General features: G+C 33.1%; 1 protein-coding gene across 6 annotated transcripts in view; it reads left to right on the plus strand.

Annotated features, from left to right (window-relative positions):
• LOC130666528 (uncharacterized) overlaps positions 1–24,239 on the plus strand; it is a 74,000-nt gene that overhangs the window by 19,571 nt on the left and 30,190 nt on the right. For all 6 annotated transcript variants that reach the window (XM_057467750.1, XM_057467913.1, XM_057467997.1 and 3 more), the window contains one exon: positions 10,475–10,538. The gene's annotated coding sequence lies outside the window, so the exon portion shown is untranslated. The remainder of the gene's footprint in view (positions 1–10,474; positions 10,539–24,239) is intronic.

Here is a 24,239-nt window from a genome sequence, read left to right on the forward strand (position 1 = left end):
ATTGCCGCCCACGTTACACATAATACAACCTGCAGCCAACCACCGGGTCCTCATTATCATAGATTAACCCTTCCCTCGGTAAATTGCTATCTCGATAATTAGATGAATAATCAACTTGTTAATTTTACCCGCGATATTATAATAAATAAATTAGTTGACCAGGGAGTGGATGCAATAATCTATCGGGTATTCGCCTAAGGTCCATGCTGTTCCACGGAATGCGGTTGCGACCGTTGCAGCAGCAGCAACAGCACCAGAAGGAACAAAGCGAAAGTAAGTCGCGATCGCGGCCGCCTTTGCTTCCTATCCCTCTTCCTCTTCTTCGTTTGCTCTTCTTTACTCTTTGGACGCACACTCTGTACATATATTTATAATATATATATATACCGAAAGCAAGTATCCTATTCGCGGATCATAGATCTCGGAAGTTTTTAAAAATTTAAATGCTGCAGTTGATCCTGGGCTCGTGTGTGAGCGGAATGAGCTCAGATGTGTTGGTACATATGGTGGTTTCATCTGTCGCGGTGTAAGCGGCTCAAGCCAATTGGACCCGTGGGACCGTGACCTTGGCCCAGGATCGTGTACGTCGATTCGATATATCTCGCTTCCAAGTCCCCAATACGGTATTTTCTTTACGGGGTCAGCGTCAGTCCTGAGAACTCTCTTTTCTTCCCTTACTCTCTTTCACTATCTCCCGTGGACTTGTATCACTAAATTAATATAGCCATACATTTATTCTTTATTCGATTATTTATTTCCCCCTTTTTTCAACCCAGCATTAATTTTTTCATCCTCCCTGGCCTTCAGCAAATCTACCACGCATTACTACCGCGGACTATACTCCACAGTTAATTGGGTCTTTAATTAGACATTTTATGACGTTATTATCAACAACAAAAACTCGTTCTCGAGAGCTTATAATCGGCTTTCCGCTGATTCCTGGATCACTTAAAGTTTCATGTTAATTGATAGAATTATATTTATTTTTTATCCACACTAAAGTTAATTCACAAATTACCAGATTAACCATGACCATATCGCCCGTTTCATAAACTCCATACCTTTATTTACAATTATTGTTAAGCTGTAAAAAAATTTCCGAGTGAACGTGAATTAAATCCGGAGTGAAATTTACTCCGAATCGGAGTGAATGCAGATTTAAATAAAATCCAGATGACTCCGAAATCACTCATCTGAAAAAACAAACTCCCTATTCACTCCTCGGCTGTCAATTTTCAAAACACAGTACGAGACAAATTTTTCCAAATCGATCTTTTAGTATTTTTAGTTGCATGGAGTCTTGTAGATATCATTCAATATATATTAGGGTGGTCGTTCAAAATTAAATTTTCTCAGGCGCCCCATAAAAAGCTTCTTTTTAGTGAAAAAATACCCGGGAAATTTGGTTTTTTCGTTTTAAGTAAAAAGAACACGTGCCTCAGGACGATCAAAGTTCATTTTTCGATGCAATCGCGGTTTTTTTTAAATATCTCATTAAATATGCAGATTAAAGGAAAAAATCTTAAGAACAATTTTGTAGGAAATTAAATTCTTGACAAAAAAGGTGATTTTCATTTTTTTTATAAAATGTGTATTTATGAAGATATATTCAAAAAACATTTTTTAGATCTGATGAATTGGACATTTTGAGGATTACAAATTTTGAAAATAAAATTTTTCTAAGTATATAGAAACTATAACAAGGATTAATGATTAATATGTTACGAGTTACGAAGTTGTCTATATTTAAGGAAAAACGTCATTTTTGACATTCGTTATCCTTAAAACGCTCAATTGATAAGATCTAAAAAAGTTTTTTTAAAATATCTTCATAAATACACATTTTATAAAAAAAATGAACACGACCTTTTTTGTCGAGAATTCAATTTTCTACAAAATTGTTCCTATGATTTTTTCCTTTAATCTGCATATTTCATGAGATATTTAAAAAAAACCGCAATTGCATCGAAAAATAAACTTTGATCGTCCTGCGGCACGTGTTCTTTTTACTTAAAAAAAAAACCAAATTCCCCAGGTATTTTTTCACTAAAAAGAAGCTTTTTATGGGGCGTCTGAGAAAATTTAATTTTTAACGACCACCCTAATATATATTTCAAAAATTTTATTGTCGTCAGTTACTGTGTTTTGAAATTGGGCAGCCGTCCTTACGCGGAGAGATTTTTTGTCTAATCTTCAAGAATTTGAATTTAAATAAAATCCGCAATCACTCCCGATTTTGTGCAGTGTAAAAATTTTTTTTCAAACTCTTGACTTTCGCTACGTGAAAGGATGCGACCAGTTTTCCATTGTGAAGAGAAAAGATACATATCACTTCACGCATCAGGATTATTTGATTATCAGAACGTATACTCTTATCCATAAATATATTAGTAAATTATAAAATTATACTTTCATAATTATCCACGAGCCACAGCGGAAAAAAATAAAAATCAGGCTTTAAATTATTAATATAAATATTTAAATAAAATGAAAACAAGTCGAAAAGTAAATTAAACTCTTCATTAATTGCATTAAGGATTGCAATAAGACCGGGGAAGACTCTTCCACACGCACACGTGTCTCTGCAAACTTGATCCATATTCACATATAATTAATCTTACAATCCGCTTCATTAATCTTCTCGGGACTTAGTAATCATCATCTTGGTGTAAAAAAATAAAACGCCTTATACACGCTCACACTTGGTTACATTGACAGACAAATATAAATATATATAACACCGGCAATTAAAATAATAATTAAATTCCTGGTCGTCGTAGAATAATTTAATGTGGCCAGCTCTGGAGCGAAGCCTGGTATGATATCGCCGGGTTCTCCAGCAAATGAAACGTGTTAATCGGAACGTATCGATCCCAGATCTCGATTGCTCGTCTCTTGGCTGTAGGTCGAAAAATCATGAACAAGCTTTGCCTGATACCAGCGAGGAGAGACAATTCTCCATCATCAGACATATATATGTTGCTTTTAATGTGTTCTCTACTGTCATGTTACTTTTATACTGCTATCCTCTCTTTATATATAGATATATATATATTATAGCTGATGTATAACTCTTGTATTATATTTGTTGTTGTTGTTGTTGTTGGAGAAGTATACAGAACATACCCCATGTGCTCACGATGATAAGAGACTCGTGGAATAAATAAAAAATAAATAAATATATCTAGGATGGTATATATATAAATATATATGTACTCTATAACGTATTGCCATATTGCCTCGCACGCTAGACTGATTATCTTGGGCGGTACGTTTCCGTGGCGTTAATTGGTACGGAGAAATCTACCAAGTCTTCATTTATACATTCCGTAAGTAAGGCGCATGATATTGCAATAACTCGAGTATACATATATATATAAATATATGTATGTGTGTATGTATATGTATATGATAGCGACGTTGATGGTAAAAAATAACGTTAGGGTGTAGGAATTTCACTGGATTTAAATAATATTTTGTTATTGTATGCCGTAAAAAATATTAATATACCTATTAATATGTATTTTATATTCTATATTATATAGTACATATTTTATATTGTGATTATTATTATTTTTTCTCAGACACTTTGTATTCCGCGGGATTATTGTTATTTTATAACCGATGAAGCTTGGATGTTTATTCACAGACTTTAACAAATAAAAAATTGTATGTATATATGTTTACAATATATATATGTGTATAGATAAACGCACTTCTAATGTGTAGAGCGCGACTTGTACCGGTGCTTTCGCTCGAGTTTTAGTTTTAATTAACGAGCCCGAGTCTCACGAAGTCTACGAACTTCCCTGAGAACTTTAGCCACGAGAAAAAATTTATAAGTTTGTTTGCACGATTTTTAATTTTCCAAAATCTTGGTTTCTTCTTTCGTTGATTTTATAAATTTAATTAATTAAAATATTTTCATAGAAATTGACAGTAAAAAATTGCCAATTAAAATTTATATAATAATTTTATATCAAACATTTCTAAAGAATTGGAAAAAAAAAAAATGTTTTTATTTCAATTCCTAACTTACAGAGGTTTCCGGTATGAAAATAAAATGTATGGTCAAAATGTATGTAAAAATATATGATAAAAATATCAGAAAATATATGTGGCCAATTTAATTATATTTTCTGATATATTTTTTTTTATATTAAAAAGTATGATATTCATCATATACAAGTCCGTATATGTTTAGCATATATAAAATATATATGTCAATCATATACAAAAAATATATTTTTATCATATATGAAAATATATATTCTTGTCATATACGAAAACTATATTTTTATCATACATAAAAATATATATTTCTATCATATACGAAAAATATATTCTGATCATATATAAAAACATATATTTATATTGTGTATGGAAAAAAAAAGTTTCTTATTCGTATGACTAACTGCAATTAAATTAGATATAAATTTTAATATACTCTTTGAATTGCAGTTAAAATTTTCAAAATTAGTTAATTTGATGCGAATATATATACCCATATACATATACATACACCGAATAAAATATATGCTTAAATATAACAAAGAAAATATATGTTGCCATATATAATATAAATTACATGCTACCATATATTTCATTTCATATAAAAATTTTGTATTTTTTGAATATAAAAGGAAATATATCAATGAGCAAGATCACGTCAAGTGGACCCCCCATTTTCCACTTGGTCATGAAAATTAAGTCTATGTATTTTTTTCGTATGTAGTCACTATGAAAAATTAATCCCTCAAACGATTTTTCAAAATTTTCATTTTAACAACAATTTTTTTTACAATAAAAATTTTGAGTACTTTTAATTAAAAAATAGATTCCAAAACAACCGTTAAAGATAAATTAATAAAATTTCCAGGATTTATTGTCGAATATCTATATTTTATAAAAATATTAATAGCATAAAATTATTTGTTTATTATCCCATTGTTAATTAACTTTTAAGTAAACAAATGAAAATTTCATTGACTTCTCCCTCAAAAAATGAAACTTTTTTTCATGGGTTACATGCGTTTATTATTAAAGTTTAAGATCCCAAAAGAAAATTTGAGTGCTCGTGATTAATTTAAACAATATGAATTTATTTATCACCGCGCGCCGGTCGCTGAGCGTTCTCAATACAGTGCGCGGCCGAGCGTCTCAAGCTCTACTGCAGCTTTGGTTAGTCATGATTGAAAGTAACATTTAAAAATATTATTACTAAACAAACTTTATTTTTTTTAAACAATATCATGATTAATACAATAAAATAAATTTTTATTATTAAACTGAAACAGGGAAAACTAACTGATAATGAAGTTCAATTATTAGATAGTTTTTCCTGATTATTCACGGAAAGAAAATTATGGGAAGTTTTCCTATGCATTATGGGAATGGTTCCCATAATGGTATGGGAATAGTACCTATACTACTATAGGAATGGTTCCCATATATTATGGAAACCATCCCCATAATAGTATGAGAATAGTTCCCATACTATTATGGGAATGGTTCCCATAATGATATGGAAACTATTCCCATAATGGTATGGGAATCATTCTCATACTATTATGGGAATGGTTCCCATATTGGTATAGGAACTATTCCTATAATATTATGGGAACTATCCCTATAATATCATAAAATTTTTTTTTTTGCCCAATAGTGTAGAAATTTCCCAAAATTTGAATTTTCTTGAATGTTTTGTGCTGACAAAAAATTCTTGTTAAAAATTTTAATGTTTTTTTGCCGAATACGATTTTTTTTTTCAATGTTTGAATTTTTGTTTTTATGTTTAATAATATTTCTGTGTATTGTAAAAGTGATTACCACACTTCTTTAAGTTAATTTTTTCATGATAATATGGGAACCATTCCCATAATATTAGAGGAATGGTTCCTATAATAGTATGGGAACTATTCCCATAATATTATGGGATTGATTCCCATAATGTTATACGAACCATTCCAATTGCATTATGGGAATCATTCCCATAATATTATGGGAATAGTTCCCATACTATTATAGGAACCATTCCCATAATATTATGGAAAAGGTTCCTATAATTTATGGAAATGGTTCCTATAAATTATAGGAACCATTCCCATAAATTATAGAAATGATTCCCATAATATTATAGAAAGTATTCCTATAAATTATAGGAACCATTCCTATAATTATAGGAACCATTCCTATAGTGTTATGGGTATCATTCCCATAATTATAGGAACTATCCCTATAATTATGGGAAACATTCCTATAATTATAGGAACCGCTCCCATAATTTATGGTCGTAATTCCTATGATGGTATAGGAAAAAATTTCACAAAATTATGGGAACCGCTGCCATAATTTTCTTTCCGTGTTGGTTAATAAATAATTAATTTATTATTTATTAGATAATAATAATTTCTAAGTTATTATTGATTAATAATTAAGTTTAGTTATATGTCAGTTTTCCATGATTATTGTTTAATAAATAATTAATGTATCAATAATTACTTGATAATAATTTATAAATTATTATTAATTAATAATTAAGTTTAGGTATTACTTATTTTTGCCTGATTATTATTTAATAAATAATTAATGTGTTAATAATCACTCAATAATAATTTCTAAATTATTATTTATTAATAATAAATTTAATTATTAGTTTGTTTTCTCTGTTTCAGTTTAATAATAAAAAATTATTTTATTGTATTAATCATGATATTGTTAAAAAAAAAATAAAATTTGTTTAGTAATAATATTTTTAAATGTTACTTTCAATCATGACTAACCAAAGCTGCAGTAGAGCTTGAGACGCTCGGCCGCGCACTGTATTGAGAACGCTCAGCGACCGGCGCGCGGTGATAAATAAATTCATATTGTTTAAATTAATCACGAGCACTCAAATTTTCTTTTGGGATCTTAAACTTTAATAATAAACGCATGTAACCCATGAAAAAAAGTTTCATTTTTTGAGGGAGAAGTCAATGAAATTTTCATTTGTTTACTTAAAAGTTAATTAACAATGGGATAATAAACAAATAATTTTATGCTATTAATATTTTTATAAAATATAGATATTCGACAATAAATCCTGGAAATTTTATTAATTTATCTTTAACGGTTGTTTTGGAATCTATTTTTTAATTAAAAGTACTCAAAATTTTTATTGTAAAAAAAATTGTTGTTAAAATGAAAATTTTGAAAAATCGTTTGAGGGATTAATTTTTCATAGTGACTACATACGAAAAAAATACATAGACTTAATTTTCATGACCAAGTGGAAAATGGGGGGTCCACTTGACGTGATCTTGCTCAATACAATATATTATAAGGTAAATGTAAATGTATATATAGCTTAATATAAAAAACATATGTTACATATATGGAATACATATATTTACTACTGTATATAATTTTATATTAAATCGGCCAAAATCTCTATATGATTTTTTATAATATACAATATAATATATCATATATTTTTTTGTTGCAAACATATATGATTTTATACATTTTAACCATATATTTTTTTTTTTTCATACGGGTGCAATTAAAATTTAAAATTCTGCTAGTGAAATAATTGGGTTGTAAAAAAAATTTGAATCGCAAATTTTGAAAATTGAAATAATATCAATAGAATTAAATAGTAAGTCGAGGAAGTGATTCGAGATGGCTATTATAGGGTACGTTTTTTTTTACTTTCTAACAATATCCTTGGTAACAATCGTCGGATAATTTGAAACGCGATGACGGCTATTGAATTGTCAATGAAAAAGAAAGTCATTTAATTTGTTATTCATGCGCGTTGTTTTTTATTTTTATTATCATCATCATCATTATTATCGTTGTTGTTGTTATTTATTATTTTAAAAGTTTATTGTCTGTGACCGCAAGACGAATTAGCGTTTGAAGAAAACGCTGACATAACATTATTTAAAAACATTATTAATTTATCGGCGCAACAATAAAAAATTAATTGACGAATATAAGGGGCCTTTCAATAGCAAGAATGATGATTAGCTCAAATACTTTACAATCATTAGCTTTATAATATAATGAGCCGAGGGTTAGAAGAATTTATTTTAGAGTATCTCTAAGGAATGACAGGAGTTGGCTTCAGTCCAACGGGTGGGGTCGGGCAAAAAATTTTAGCAAGAGAATGGCAACTTTCGAATGTCGCGGGAATTATTATGTTCCCGGTGCTGATGCTGTTGCTGTCAAGGAACCGGCGAATGAGCAAGAAAGAGAGCCGATTTATCAGCCAAGAGAGACCCCGCATGAAAATACCATATATGAATCGTTTATTTGAGAAACCCCATAAGTCATGTTTTTTACGAAATTGGGTTTTTTGCATTTTTGGGTTCTTTGGATGTCCCTCCATAGAAATCGATCAAAATATGCATCAAATCAGCGTTTAAAAAAAAATTAACGGGGTGACAGCAATTTCATTTAATTGAGAAACCCCATCAGTCAATGACTCAAATAAACATATGCAGTTTTAGTTTTACAGAAATCATTTTTTTTTTTTTAATTTAAAATTCGCGCTTTTTTGGAAAATTAATTTCAAATGTTGTTTTATTGTTGACTGTTATATGGCTAATTAAAATGTTTAAATTAATTATAATTTTTTGTAATTTCTAAGTTTCAGAGTTCAAATACATATTTGATACTTCATTCTATCAGTCTAATAAATGATTTGAGTGGAAACATCACTCTAAAACCAAGTGTGTTACAATTGTATTATTTTAACACATATTAAATGTGTTCTATGTTTAAAGCCATAAACAAAACTATAGTTTTTTGTAGTCACTTAAAACACGTTTCAGGGTGTGTTAAAAATCTACAGATTGCTTGTGGCGTTTCAATGTTATTCGATAAGTGTGTTGATTTCAAATACACACTTAGTTTTAGAGTGTATATAAAAAAACAATGATTTTATAACTTTTTTTTACGTTTGGTTGAGAAATCTCATAAGTCAATCAATTTTGAATAATTTTTTTAAGTAGTTTCAGTTCAAAAATTAAATTTTTCTTGTTGGAATCTTTTTCAGAGACGCTAACTTTATTGTATTCAATTATTTACTGATTATTTTAATGTCAAGTTTTTCCAAAAAAATGTTTTTTGTGTTTCCTGAAAAATTTTGTTTTCTTGACTGATGGGTTTCTCAAATAAACGATTCATATGATAAATATATATGGAAAAATATATAATCAATATGGGACCACATAAGTGGCCAAGAACGATATATATTTTCTTATATATAATATAGTATATTTTAAAATAATTAATTATAGACGTAAGTTTATAAGTTAATACATGTATTATATATATTTATAATCATATATGCAAACTTATAAGTTAGCACATATATGTATTACATATATTGATAATTATATATGTAAATTTGTAAGCTAGCACACATATTTATAGATATTTTGAACACAATGTTTGAATCTTATAACAGAGAGAGAAAGACAGAAAAGAATAGATTTTATTTATTCTTACATATATGGGAGACTTATATGGTTCTATATATCGAAAAATATACAAAAATTTATAACGTTAAATACATGGTACATATATCGTGCCATATAATGATGAATTATATATGCATTCTTATTTGTTTCCATATATAAATAACATTTATTTTTGAATATACTAAAATTATAAGTTTTCAAATATATAAATAATATATTGAAGTTATACGGAAATATATGAAATCATATAAGAGAAAACATATATAGAAATATACTAAAATCGGCCAAAATCTATATGTAGTTCGATATAAGATTTCATGTATTGTCACATATATATTTATATCTGTAACATATATTTTTTAATATATGTTTACCATATATATTTTCATGCGGGACTACAGGTGGTTTTGCTTGATCCGCCGCCCGAGAAAAGAGAACTCATCTTCTCAAGCTCTTCCATATTCAGTATACATAAATATATATGTGGGATTCGCCGGTTTCTTGACAGCGTGTACGCCAGTGAAACAAGTGTGTCTTCCCTTGGGCATATCACCTTATCTGGGTCATACAGACGCGTATTAATACTCGACGAAAGTCCCAAGTTTTAGCCCCGGGCATAATTTAATGTTCGATTGACCGGAGAAAGACTTTCCTTGCCTGGGGCCATCTACTACACACTTACACTCTACACTCTCGGTATACAAATACACCCGATGTATGTAACTTGTAACTTGTTGCTTGTTACTCGGTACTCGTATTGCTTGACCAGCGAGGCCAAAAGATATCATCGGTATCCGTTCCCGTCTGCGCGGCTTTTACGACCTTTTAATTCCGCCAATGATCGACAGTGGAAAGTGGCTCTATATGATAGATAGATGACCACGCTAATTTATTTTAAATTACTTTAATCACTCCACATTATTACAACTTTTAAATATTATTATTTCCCATTATTTTTTTTACGCATTAATTGCTAATTTAATTTTTTTTCAATCGTGTTTCAGAATCATCGGAGGTTAGACCCGAATTAGGTGGATGGAAATAACTCGAAGACAGTAAAAAAAATCGGTGAGTAAATAAAAAATTTAAACTTATCATTTTTTTATTACTCTGCTCTCAACACACGATTATTTCCGCACGATTGATTCCGCCAGCTTTTTTTTCGTTAACTCTTTTTTTTTACTGGATTCCAATCCGAGTTACTTGGGCATTCACATCGTTATAAATCCGCAGTTACGATATGCCGTGTTGCAAGGACACGGTATCGAAAAAAATAAATAAAATAGAGGGTAAAGTAAAGCTGTTTACATTCATCATTGGGTGAAAAAAAAGTTTAATACACGGGTTAAAAATTTATACGTGATCATGATGATGGTTATTTTTTTTATAAAACTTTACAAGTACTATAAACAAATTAATTTTTTAACGCGAGAGCTGAGCAGAGGTAGAAAAATAAATCCTCGAGATGATCAGTAACAGCAGCTGCAGTGTGCCAGGATCAAAGGAATTAACTGGAAGTGGTCTTCTTCAGGCTCATGCAGATATCGGTTTCCAGATTCCGCGGGTAGCTGGACTCTATTTCTCCGGTTGTGGAGTCAAAAGACCAACGAGATATTAGCCACGGCCGGTTACGATTAGAGAGAGTGTAACGGAGCTCCGTATACTGGGTTCCGAAGATCCAAACACGCGACTTGGCGTGTCGCTGGTTCTGGTTTTATAATTCCCGATCTCTAACGAGAATCGATCGAGTTCGGGTTAAACATCGGATAAGGTTAATTACACCTTTAACTATACGTGATTTACGACATTTCCTTTCTTACTCAATGACACATGCTCCCATTCATCCTCGCACTTTTAATGTAAACAAACAAACCCAGCTGGGCTGCGCAAAAAAAAAAAAGTATCAAAACCGGGTCAATATCTGTACCCGCGAATCGGAGATTTGAATCTTAAATATTAAACGTGAACTTGAACAGACTCCGGAAGATTATTGAGTGTGTGAGAGCTGCTCGAGACTGATTCACAGTAGAGTATAAACAGGCCTTGGGGTCCTGGTGAACACCTGCGCGATAGGTGCACCTGAGAGTGTGCTCTCTCTTGCATCAGAGACCCGTAAGAGCAGAGCCGCGTACACACTACTGAGGTAATTTAATTTATGACCTAGGTAGCAGTCATCAGCGCGTGCCCAACCAAGGAGAAAGACCGCCCGAGTGTTGTTGTTGCTCCTGCTGTTGTTACTACTCACACGTTTATAACTAAATTGACAAATTAAATGTCTGCATGCATGGGTCCTTGAATAGCACACATAACATTCATTAAAAATTTTTTATTCCACTTGTTCTTGTTGTTATCATAATTTAACACTCGGATTTTTACAAAGGACTTTATTATTCAGTCTGTCGTGCTCTGATTGGCCAATCGCTCGCCAAGGTGAAAGTGAAAAATCTTTATGATTAGCCGATGATGGAATAAGAAATCGCGTTTGATTACAACCGGCGATATGATGAAGTGATGAGCGCAGGATGCAACAGCAGGCGCAGAAGCACTGCCAGGAGCAGGGGCAGGAGCAATAAGAGAACATCCCGGGCTTATATACATTATATTGTATAGTATAAAAGAAAGAAAGCCATAGAAGAGAGAGATTACAATCTGTGCGGGAATCCGCAATAATCGGGAGACATAATCACTGGTCAAGCACACGAAAGACCTGCGTGCTTGCAGTCGGTAGTTACACTGGGTTAAAGCATGGGCTCTCGTTTTATCTCCAACTTCCCACCTTTCTGAGAATTCATCATTTTTATATTATTTTTTTACTTTATTCCCGACGTCAATTACATGTAAACGGCAAATATCCGGCGCGGGAAATAGCGCCGACCTGATCTCTCTCGGTGTCCCATCCTGAGAGGGACTCGCGCTCTCTCCCTCTCGCGGTCGGTCTTTATATCCACCCAGCGATGATTTTAACGATCGACGTCATTTTACAGCATTCCTCGAGCACTTTTACGCGGAAACAGGGGAACAGAAATGTGCGGCTAATTTTTAAAACGTCATCCTGCTGGTGATGCGCCACCGCCACCACCGCCACCTCCGATGAGGCTGGAGGTTTGCGGCATGGGAATTATAGGAGTATAAAATAGAAAAACAAAATTATAATCATCTAGTCGTAAACAAAAAAGACAATACAATGCACAATATCATTTATATTTATTTTATATATAAGTATACAAATACCTACACCTACACATTGTCTAGAATAGTGATAACATCCGATCGTAATGAGTGCTGGCATCTCAGTTGATAAATTTGCATAAGTTCGCTTTCACTACGTCGTCACTTTCTACTGGCATGGATAGAGTGTCTGATATCCGTACCCAGGCCGAGGAGTCCCACAGCTTTATCTCAGTTTTTCATCATCTCAGTCGAGACAAAAAACAAATTACCGTCTCACATGTCTGCTCTTACTCTGTTGTTGCTGGAGTGAAGAACCCGAGGGAGAATCGTGTCCCGAATAATTATGAATAACCCGACTATAAAGAGAGTTGAGGCAGGACAAGCATCCAATCCTTCTGTGCTAGAGCCACCAGCATCTTGTATACCCGTTTCTTATTTTATTTACTTCTTTTTTATCTCCTTCTTTCTTTCTTGGTCGGTTGTTTTTACTCCGACAACGTGTACGTTTGTTTAGTGCGGGTTTTTAAACTCATTTTATTTTTATTTTATAAGTGGTGAAACATCTGAATAGTTGAGTGGAAAGGAGTAGAATGGAAGGAACAAAGGAGATTGTCTTGGCGGGCGAGAAGACAAGATCGTCGACACCCGGTTTGCCCGGTTGAAAGCTGATCGGTTAAAAGATCGCACGGTCCCGGTATGCCGAGCATTTAGCCGAGACAAACGCAGCACCAGCACCAGTGCTAGCATCAGCACCAGTACCAGCACCGCCGGCAAGAGAGAGTACGTACGCGGGAGTACAATCAAACCCGCGAATAAGACGACTGCTCGTCGTTTTCATCCTCGTAGTCTTAGTCGTTGTTCGCGGGAGCGATGCTGCCATCAAGAATTTGCCTTTCAACGCGTGAGAATCTTGCGAGATATTTTTCCACCGGCCTTTCAACACCATCACCCGCTTACGGAAACCGTATGGAAAGCTAACAACACCATCACCAACAACAACAACAACAACAACAACAACAACAACAACAAGGCCCGGCACTTTCCTCGACTGTCTCCGTCTTTCGGCCTCGCTGGAGCTGTGATCCCACCGGCTCTCTCACTCTCTCTTTCTCTTCCTCTCTCTCTCTCTTTCATCCTACCAAAGCTCAAGTGCGCTTACCCATGACGTTGATTGCTCGCCAGCAACAATTTCAGGAGACAATTTCCCTCTCTGGTGCTTGGCGCTCGTTTTCTTGCCTCCTTCTCATTCTCTTTGCCGGCCGATTCTAACCCACCGCCTCCATTAATCTATCTATCCATCTTAGTTCCACCTAAAGAGAGAAAGAATACGATAGCAATGAAGCTGAGAAAATAAATAAAAAATAAATAAAAGAGCTGGTGAGACGAACAATTTCCCTTTCGGACGGGTAAATAGGTATGGTGCGTTTCATCAGGATAACATTTTATAAAAGCGATACATTACTCTGTAATTTATGCATACGTTCTACCACATATACATCTATATATTAATGTATATGTATATGTATAATATATATGAATGTACACACATGATTGCCCATGGGAAATGATCGAGTAGTTTACGAAGCTGAGGATCGCACAATATATTCGTCATTGATCCGAAATGTCCCATGACAATCGTGAATGGACGAGCTTCCGGCTTTTATCTCCCACGAAGCTATTGCCCGGCGTTTGAGATGCTCGCCATAGATAGACTCTCTTGTGCGATATATAAATATAAGTATATATCTATATCTATATCTATGGACGTAATGTCTCGAGCGTGGCTAATCAAACCAGTCGAGGATGATCCGGGCGCTCTAAGAATCAGCCTCGGCGGATCTACGGTCTCTCCGGACTCATACTCGTTCCCAACCGCGACACGAGGAGTCGAGTCTAGTCTAGATGATAAGATGATTATGGGATTCCACGGTGCGTCATTGACTTGCCAACTGACGTTTTCTCATTCTCTCCTGTAGATGATGCAGACAATTATTGCCGATGGACCCCGGCTTGGCTCAACAGCCTCGCCGCTCACAGTAAAGACTCCGAATAAGTCTCTCGATAAATATTTCAGTCAGCATCAACATACATATATATGTAGACATGTTGTCTGTGTAATGTATAAATGAGAGTTTAAATACATTTACGTTAATGAAGACCCGCTGTTGTTGAGTAGTCCGCGTATAGGAATAATTTTCCGGCGATAAGATTGGTAGATTCACGGATCGATGGATGTCGTGTCGTTAACCTCACCTCTTACAGGGAGTTATGTTAGGGCTCAACTCGAGAGTAGTGAAACAGCCTGTAGATTGGCCTAGGTGCGGGCATTATGGCTTGTTTGCAGTTGCGCATACCTCTGCTCACTGGTTGCGCATCTTACTCAGCTATCCCGATTTATACTCTCTCTTTCCTCGTCTGTACCCATCCTTACACCGGCAGTACACCTCCTTAGCTTACCTCCGGTGCAGCGGCTCGTTTCTCTTCTCCACCTCTTTATCTTATTCTTCGGAAGAGCTTCTTATCCTTCTTCTCGGTCGCTGTTGTTGTCGTCTTCTTCTTGATCTTGCTCTAAGAGAACTTCTTAGTCTTTGCTCTCGGTCTTCTTCTTCTTCTTATTCTTATTCTTATTTTTCTTATTCTTCTTCAGTGGCCTTCCGCGAGGATTCACGGGTGTTGCGCTCTCGGCTTTCATTATTCCCGAGTTAGCACAATACGCACGTGATTACGTACTCGCCGGTTCGACGTTCCGTCGTTAGTTACGATGCCTCGGCCTTTCTTACATGTCCCTCAGAGAGTCTTTTACTCACAGTTCTGCTCTCCACCACCTTCACCACCACCATCACTCTGCCTATCTACTATTTTTCCTTACACATTGATATACCCTTACCTGTCTTGTAATACCTGTTTAATTACATTTTTTTATCCTCCTCGTCATCCTCTCCCTCTATATATCTATATATATATTTTCAAACGTGCCAACACGCGTTCTGTTGACTGGTACACATCAGACAGACGATTCTCCGCAGCAGCCGTCGATGGTACTGCTGAAGTAACAACAAAATGATCGGTTTAAATGCCTGCCGACCAGCAGTATGAGCACAAGCACAAGCCCAAGTAGGAGCAAAGTAACAAGAACAAGACGAGGACGTTCTCATTACAGGCGATGAACAATCGACAGGTGCGATGCGTCATTCACGACAATGAAATCTCATTTGTCATTCAATCAGACTAAAAATAAAAAGACGACAATCACCGGCCAGATGGGACAACAATAAGCGAGACAATTAACGTTGCGTAAGACGTGATGCGAATAACAACGTGACAATCATCGTCATCACCATCAACACCATGGATCAGACTATCACTGAAGTTTAATATCACAATAAAATTAAATTAAATTGAATTAAATTAAACGGTGTTTGAGTTGTTGCAATAGACAGCCGTGCAACAGTTGCCGAGATTTAGTGTCTAAATATTAGACCCCGTTATAATATTCCCGAGAAGGATAATTTTAGGGGCGTGTTCTTCGATCCTTTGGCAACGCGTGCAAGAGGAATCAATCTAACAGACAAATTATACGGTTGCTTGGAAAAACTTACGACGAATACAAGGAGGTTTATAAATACATTAATCTTTTATATTTATAGACATATATATCTACATATATGTCTATGGGTATAAAGGTCCTCTTCTCTTTTATTTTAATTTACAATTGACAATAAATCCCGTACAAGATATCCGCGATAAAGATCTGAGTTTGCGCTGCGTAGAGGGCAAACGCTGACGGAAGCGGAAGAATATTTATCAGCAAAAAAACTCCGATAACCGTTTTATCTTCGAATAATACTATATAGACAACTAAATAAATATCTTTGATAATAAAAATAATTAATTAAAATAAAGCGAGCTATTGAATAGACAGAGCCATAGATTATTGTTTTAATTCAATAGAGAGGTATAGATATAGACGCAGACCAAAGCCGTAGATACAAACAAATGTAAGCAGAGGAAAAAATATATAAATAATTAATTGCTTAGATAATGAAAAGCGGCACAGTAAATAAAGTTTAGCTCGTGCCATCGACGGCGGTGTTGTTAGCTTGGAAATGTCTTTAGATGCATATGCAGACCTACAGAATAGAATACGGATAGAGAATATGCAGCAAACAGCTTCAACCTCAGCCTCGGAACAGAGGATCAGAGGATCTGAGAGCTATAAGAGGTTGGAGGTACTCTCTCATTGCTAAGTTATTCGCAATCTATATTCTGTTCTCGCGCCAAGGTCACGGACAACGCAATTGGTATGCAGCAGACCGATATCCTGATGTAGCCACTCAAGTCATTTAACGCTCGTTGTCCACTATTCAATGGTGATTATTATCCGTCCCACCATCTGGATCCTTTAGCTCGCTACGAAATAATAATAAAAGTCAACGTCTATCTGCTGCTTCTGATAGTCATTGCGACTTGCAATAATTGTCATCTTCCATGGATAATTGTTATTCATTTTGTACTCTCTCGATACGATCCCGGCCCTCTGATTGCATTTATCATCATCATCATCATCATTACTATTATTACCACCAGCATTATTATAATCCTCATTATTATCATCGAAATGCCAATGAACAATCGCTTTCTGTCTCAGACATAAATTACATTTTCAAAAAAAAATTAATAAAACCGAGCTGGTATTTTATTCCATTCGTCGTCTCACTTCCGAGACTTGATATTTCGAGTCCCATAAATCGACTGGGCACCGGCGATAAAATAATAATAAATATCAGCGAATAAAAATTAGATATAAGAATAGAAGAGATGATGGCTGGTCAGAGTCCAGAGTCCAGAGTCAAGAGTCCAGAGTAGACTTCTATCTGGAGTGGACTCTTTTGATAGGAGAGCTTTACCTGCCATCATAAGATTACACCAGAGAAAGAGAAAGAGTACCATCAGTACTATACTCTGGTATATCGCATCTTACCGCTATTACGTCGTCAGTCGGGGAACGAAGATCGATGATAAGCCACGAGATACAAGATAAATAATAAGACAATAAATAACGGCGACAAGAGAATGGGCCCGATCCTCGCGAATAGTGCGCGTGCACGTCCGCCGGCAGATGGACACAAAGGCTAAATAACAATGAGCATCATATATCCCTATATATCTATCCCTTTGCTCTACTCTGTACTCTATATACCTACAGCCATATCTATAATAATAAATTGTTGCCGACGAAAAATTTACCACCTCGGTATTACACTCCGCTGACTATATTACTCATTTTTTTTTTCAATACACGGCAATACATAATAATAAATGTGATGATGATAAATTATTTAGCATTATGCTGACAATAATTTAACAGTAATAACATTCTCGGTGACATATTTCCTACACGCGTGTTATTTTATGAATCAAACCCGAGTTATTGCGTTAACCGTACGTACAATCTCGGCTCATTTGAGATAAGGACGGCTTCGAGAACCTACTGTGGACTAGACTCATAGACCATTTATATATATATATATATATATATATATATTTATAATGGAGTAGTTGTATTATATAGTATAGAGTACTGAGTAAAAAGCGTCGGCCATCACTGGCCGCATCAGTGCACCGTGAGTCGAGTATTGAAACCAACGACCGGCTTCTCCAGTTACTATATAATATAACTATAACTATAAGTACAACTATAACTATATAACTATATCGGCATCTATGGCAGTAAGATGCTTTCCTTCCGCATTCTAGAAATTTTAAACCTTCACGATTATTCCCTATGATCTTCTATTCATCTTCGAGCTTTTTTTCACGTTCTTACTAAAAACTAAAAATTTTTACCTCAAACTTAACTCGGCTTTTATGATTCTCTTATTTTACTTCACCGCAATTTATATTTTTCACAAAAAAAATGCCTTTGGCGAAAAACTTTTTGCACTAATTTCGACTAGAGCAAATTTTTTTTTACTCGATTCCCTAACAAGCTTCCCATAATTGGAAAATAAACTGGAAATGGTACTCTAGCCTTAGTGTATTAGCGAACCCAGCTGCAGAAGTAGTTTAGCTAAAGATGAGGTAATTGATATTTGGGTTCAACAACGTGAGCCATGTTCTCGCTACGGGTAATTACTTATTATTAAATTCTCGCTCGTGCGAGATAAGTATTTAGCAATTTTACCGTACACTAAATAGACGGCTACGGATATTATATGACTAGAGTATATTCATTACAGACTTAGTTTATTTAATATTGTTCCCATTGAAAATGTTCGTTATGTAAGAGATCGAAATCGGGTTCCCACACTGAGAGAAAAGTCGATAGTCATTTTAACTAAAAAGACTTCAACTATTAAAAATTAGTTATTGGTACTAATGCGTTAGTATAGCTAACTATTCAGTAGTTGCTTAAACTAAAAAAAAATTAATTAAAGCAACTAAAATTTTTCAGTCTCCGAAAATTGTTGTTTTAACTAAAAAAATTTAGTTGATAGTATATGAATTTTAAAATTAATTATAACTTAATTTTTTTAGTGTATGTAAATAAAAATTGTTTTTATTATAACTGCTGTTTTAAAGTTAATATAAAATAGTTGTTATAAATATAAATCTAGTAAATGGAACTAAAATTTTAAAGTTACTGTAATTGAGTTAAATGTAGGCAGGAAATGGATTTTTAATTTTTTTTCAAAACTTAATGATTGAGTAAATAAATGTTTTTAAATCGCCAAAAAGTTTTTATCAAAAACTTTTTCTCAAACATATTTTTTTTTGCAAAATTATTTTTTTCTAAAAAAATTATTTTTCAAAGAATTTTTTTTTCCAAAAAATTTGTTATCTTAATTTTTTTAGAAAACTTCAGTTGTTAAAAATATTTTGAAAATAGAAATACATATTTATATCAATTATTTAAGATAAATTGGAATACTTAAACCGAACTTTAGTACAAAAATTTTCGATTTAAGCATAAAAATATGTTGATTTGAGAAAAAAAATTTTGATTCAAGATAAAAATTGTAAGATAATTATTTACTTGGTGCAAGAAAATTTTGATGTTCCGAATCGTTAAAAAAAAAAGTGTTCTTGAATCAAGAACATTTTTACTCGATTCGAGTTTACTTTTTTCGATGTACTTATAATTCGCCAAAATATCGGATAATTTTAAAAAACATTTAGGATCAATATTAATAGCTGACAAAAGTTTTTCCTTTAGCTAATAAGGTTCTTCATTTGTACGTTATCAAAACCTAAATGCGTCTTTCAAATTTTAGTTTCTCTACACTGTAAAATATTATTGGACTCGGTGTAGTGTAAATGTCTGTGTAAAAATTGTGGTGTGAAAATTACACTAAGTATTGTATTAAATTTAAGCGGTGTGAATTAGAAATTTTTCTTCCGTCAAGCGTGTATATGTGTAATTTATGTTTAAATTTTGCGTTTAAGGCAAATAATCATAAAAAAATTAAAATGTTCAAAACACGAGTTAATATCTAAATAAAATAGCTTAAACCAAGAGATAAATTTCTTGAGAGAAAACACATGTATGGAGGAGAGGAAAGTCACCGGTACCAGACAGCAGTAGCGGGAGTAGTTCAATGCTAGCCACGAGATCGCGCCCAGCCGCTGTGTAGTGTTCCTCGCAAGATATATATCTCAGAACTGTTAAATTCCAAGGTTAAAAACAATTTCGGCATCAGTACAACTCTGTCATTTGACAAAGTGACAATTACATTTTTGGATTGTATTATAGTTTATCCTATATTACATCAAGACATTAACATATATTATTAATGGTTCAATAAATAATTTATCTTTAAAATTTAACTTGAACTTTCAAAAAAAAAATTAATTCTAATCAAAACTCTATAGAGTCTCTACTTAATAATTAAAACCATGTGAATGGTATATTTGTACGAAAAAAAATTATTTATTTAATGGATTTAACTAAAAAATATTGATTGAATTAACTAAAAAACATTGTAATGATACTTAATATTTTTGTTTGCTTTAATGAAAAAGTTATAGATGAATTAACTACTTAAGTTCAGTTTAAAAAATTAAAAATTCTTAATTGAATACAAGTTTAAAAATCAGTTACATTAACTATTTATATAGTTAATTGAACTAAAAAATATTTAACATAACTACTTAGAGATATTTATAATAACTATCATTGGTGTTGTAGTAACTCCGAAAAAATAGTTAAAGCGCTATTTAACTGTCATTTTATAGTTAGATTTACTGGATTTTTCTCTCAGTGCAGTAGACGAGATCGAGCCAGATCTTAATCATTTGACAGATGACTAAAATTGGAGTATTTTATTGTTGAAAACCCGGATAATTGACTGGTTCTGAAGGGTATTAAACCTAAATAACTGTCTATTTATACATATATTATATATAAGGCCAAAAATAACGGCTTAGCTGTTAGTTGTTAACCTCAATTCTTCATCCCTCACGATCGACTCGGGCTGCAGTTGAACGTATGGTTTTTTTCCCCTTTTTTCCGGTTAAAGACAACGAGAGTTCGGTCAATTGAACCCGGGTATCTCTTTGGTGGCATGCAATCCTTTAGATAGGATCCGTGACGAGGTTGACGTGTGCTATCGAGTGCTCTCAGACTCTTGGTCTCAACTTAAGTCACGTAGAAAGCATGGAATTATATATTTATCATATGCGATGGCACCGAAATCGTGACATACATTCGCTGATCGAGGATTTGTGTCAAGATTGTTATACTCATCGTCATTATGCTAATCGCTTGTAATTTTTAATTTCTAATGCGGACTTTTCAAATTTCGAGTACTCAAAAAGTAAAAAATTTCCATGTTGATTAAGGGTATTCTCAGACAGTGCTCTCCCTCCCACTTTTTAAAAATATGAAGAGATATGAAGAAATAAAGAATTTAAAAAAAATTACTTACAATTGACATCAATTGGGAGTTAAACGAAATTTGTTAAATAAATTTTAGCCAATAAAATTTAAAAATTCGAATTATAAAATTGACATGACGATTTTACTGAAATTTATTTAACGGATTTTGTTTAACTCCTAATTGATATCAAGTGGAAATAATTTTTTTTTGAATCTATATATCGGCGAAATGACGACTACGTTGTCCTTTTTTGAATTAATGCTTTAATTTCTTTTTAATTTATTGATAAAAATTTGATACGCTTATGATAGTTGAAAGTCATTGAAAATTTTTGAAAAGTGGGGGGGGGGGCACTGTCTGAGAATGGTCTTAAGGAGGTTCCACCGAAACTAGTGAGTCAAAGTAGTGTTTGAATTTTTTCGTTTGCTAAATTCTCTTAATAGTTATAAAAATTCATTATTTTAATTTATAATAACATAACGAATTCATAAATTAATATTTATTACTTATTTAATTAAAGAAAGTAATGAAATTACTTGGTTATTTTTGACTCATATGATTTAATAAAAAGATTTGGCAACAGCACGTTCTAACTTCTTACACATCGATATTCAAATTAAAGCGGGAAAAATTTATTTCTAATCTCGTCTCTCTTATTAATGTATTTCTATCTTTGTTTTTTCTCTCAGCTGCTTCCGCGACGTTGCCAAACCCTCAATAATATGTATCTCTGTCGATGAACGAGATTAAATAATAAAGTTTAACTTGAATTATTTAAATAATTACAACGGTAACACTATATTGTTAAAATCTTATCATATTCTAAAAATATTCAAGTTTATGGCATGTGGTTTTTTATTTCTTAAACTTGGGAGGTTAATAATGAAAAAAATCAAATAAGTCATGACGGAAGCTTGTCCGCCATAAGAGTCTGTATATAAGAACTTTAAAAACGTCATTTTTAAATCTTTTTTTTCTAAAAAACTAGACGGTGGATCATATTCAAATTTCGAGAATACATAGATAAAGTACTTCATTACATCTATACTAAGTTTCAAATCTTAAAGTTGGAAAATCTTTTTTACATTAAATTCGGTCGAACCTCCTTAAAGTCTGCGTGATACTTTATTGTATAAATACTGCAAGTATTTTTCGCGTTTCTTCCTACACGGCAATTTAAATAATTGTTATGACTATGACGACTTTAATTCGGTTTAAAAATTGCGTGCAGACTGGAAACTAATTGGTACGTAGATTGATCGGTATCTCACACCTCCCGTGGCTCTGCGCACAAAGGTTCTGTTTTGCAAGGGAAAGGCAAACAAAATTTAAAAAAAATTACAATACAAATAAAGAAAACAAGACAGAAAGGGATGTAAGCGGATAACGGAGATTGAAATCAGAACGACGATTTACCCTGATGTAAAGGACCGTGAAGATAAGACGGTCTTTGCCGGCTCGTGTTTCTCTCTCGTGAATCCTCCTGACCTCGTCTATAATTGAAACTACTACTACTATACATTTAAATATAATATACATGTATATGTATATATGTCTACATTGTTGCTGTCAGTGTGTTTTTTTACCCAGGTGACCCTTGCACGCCATTAAAATCCCGCAAATTACCTCGAATCATGCATATTCTTAAATTAACCCAATTTTATTTACTGCATCACCGTATTATTAATATTCATTTTTATAATTACACGTTACTTGTTTTAAATACACGAGGTTGTATACTTTTTTAATAAACAAGTTTGTGAACGTAGAAAAAAAAAATTTTTGCGGCAAGAAATATTTGCATTATGAAATTGAAACAAAAATTTTACTAGAATTTGAATTTTCTTCTCGTCCCAAAAAATTTTTGTTTTAAATTCATGATGAAAAAAATTTCTTAAGACAAGTAAAAATTTTCTTGGAGCAAAATATCCTTTTTTTCATGATCCTGAAGTTAGCAGACAATTAATGATTTTAAAATTTTTTTCGACTAATTAATTATAAGAAAATAAAATCTGAAAGACGGTTGACCCTGCGGGAAAACCCCAAAACTTTCAGCTGTTTTCGAACTCAACTGAGTCTAGATTTTCTATATAATTTCTTAGACGGCTGATCAAAATTAAGGCGTCCGTGGAATGTTTGGGTGCCTCGGGAGTATCAGGAAATTTTTCTGGAAAAACACTAGCACATAGAAGTGAAGGAAAAATTTTTTTTTCTCAGCACCGAGTCCTGAGTCTAAATTTTTTATAAAATTTCTTAGACACCCAAGACCGGACGTCCATTCAGAAATAGTCGGATAGCTTCCTAAGACCATGTACCTAAAGTTCGGAACATTTTTTGTGAAACGATAATCAAAATAGAAAATGAAAAGTGAGAAATCTACTGGATCTAGAGTTTTAAAATGTTTCGTACATGCGCTAGTATGTCAGCCGAAAATTGCAGGCCACCCCCAACTACCCCTTAAGCAGTCAAATTATATAAATTTTTCATTTTCGATGCGCGAAAAACGTTCCGATCTTCAGGTACATAAGACCTCAAAATGTCGAGATCTGATGAAGACTCAATTTTCGAAAATCGAAGAAAACCAATATCCCTTTTTTCAAAAATTTAAAATTTTCATAGCAGGAAGTTAAAATATGCACATGTAGAAAATTAAACAAACTATCGGTGCAATTATTTGAAATATTATTTTTTTAATTTATTGTTTCGAACAGAATTCAAA

This window comes from Microplitis mediator, chromosome 1 (genome assembly GCF_029852145.1).
Source record: "Microplitis mediator isolate UGA2020A chromosome 1, iyMicMedi2.1, whole genome shotgun sequence".
Taxonomy (NCBI): Eukaryota; Metazoa; Arthropoda; class Insecta; order Hymenoptera; family Braconidae; genus Microplitis; species Microplitis mediator.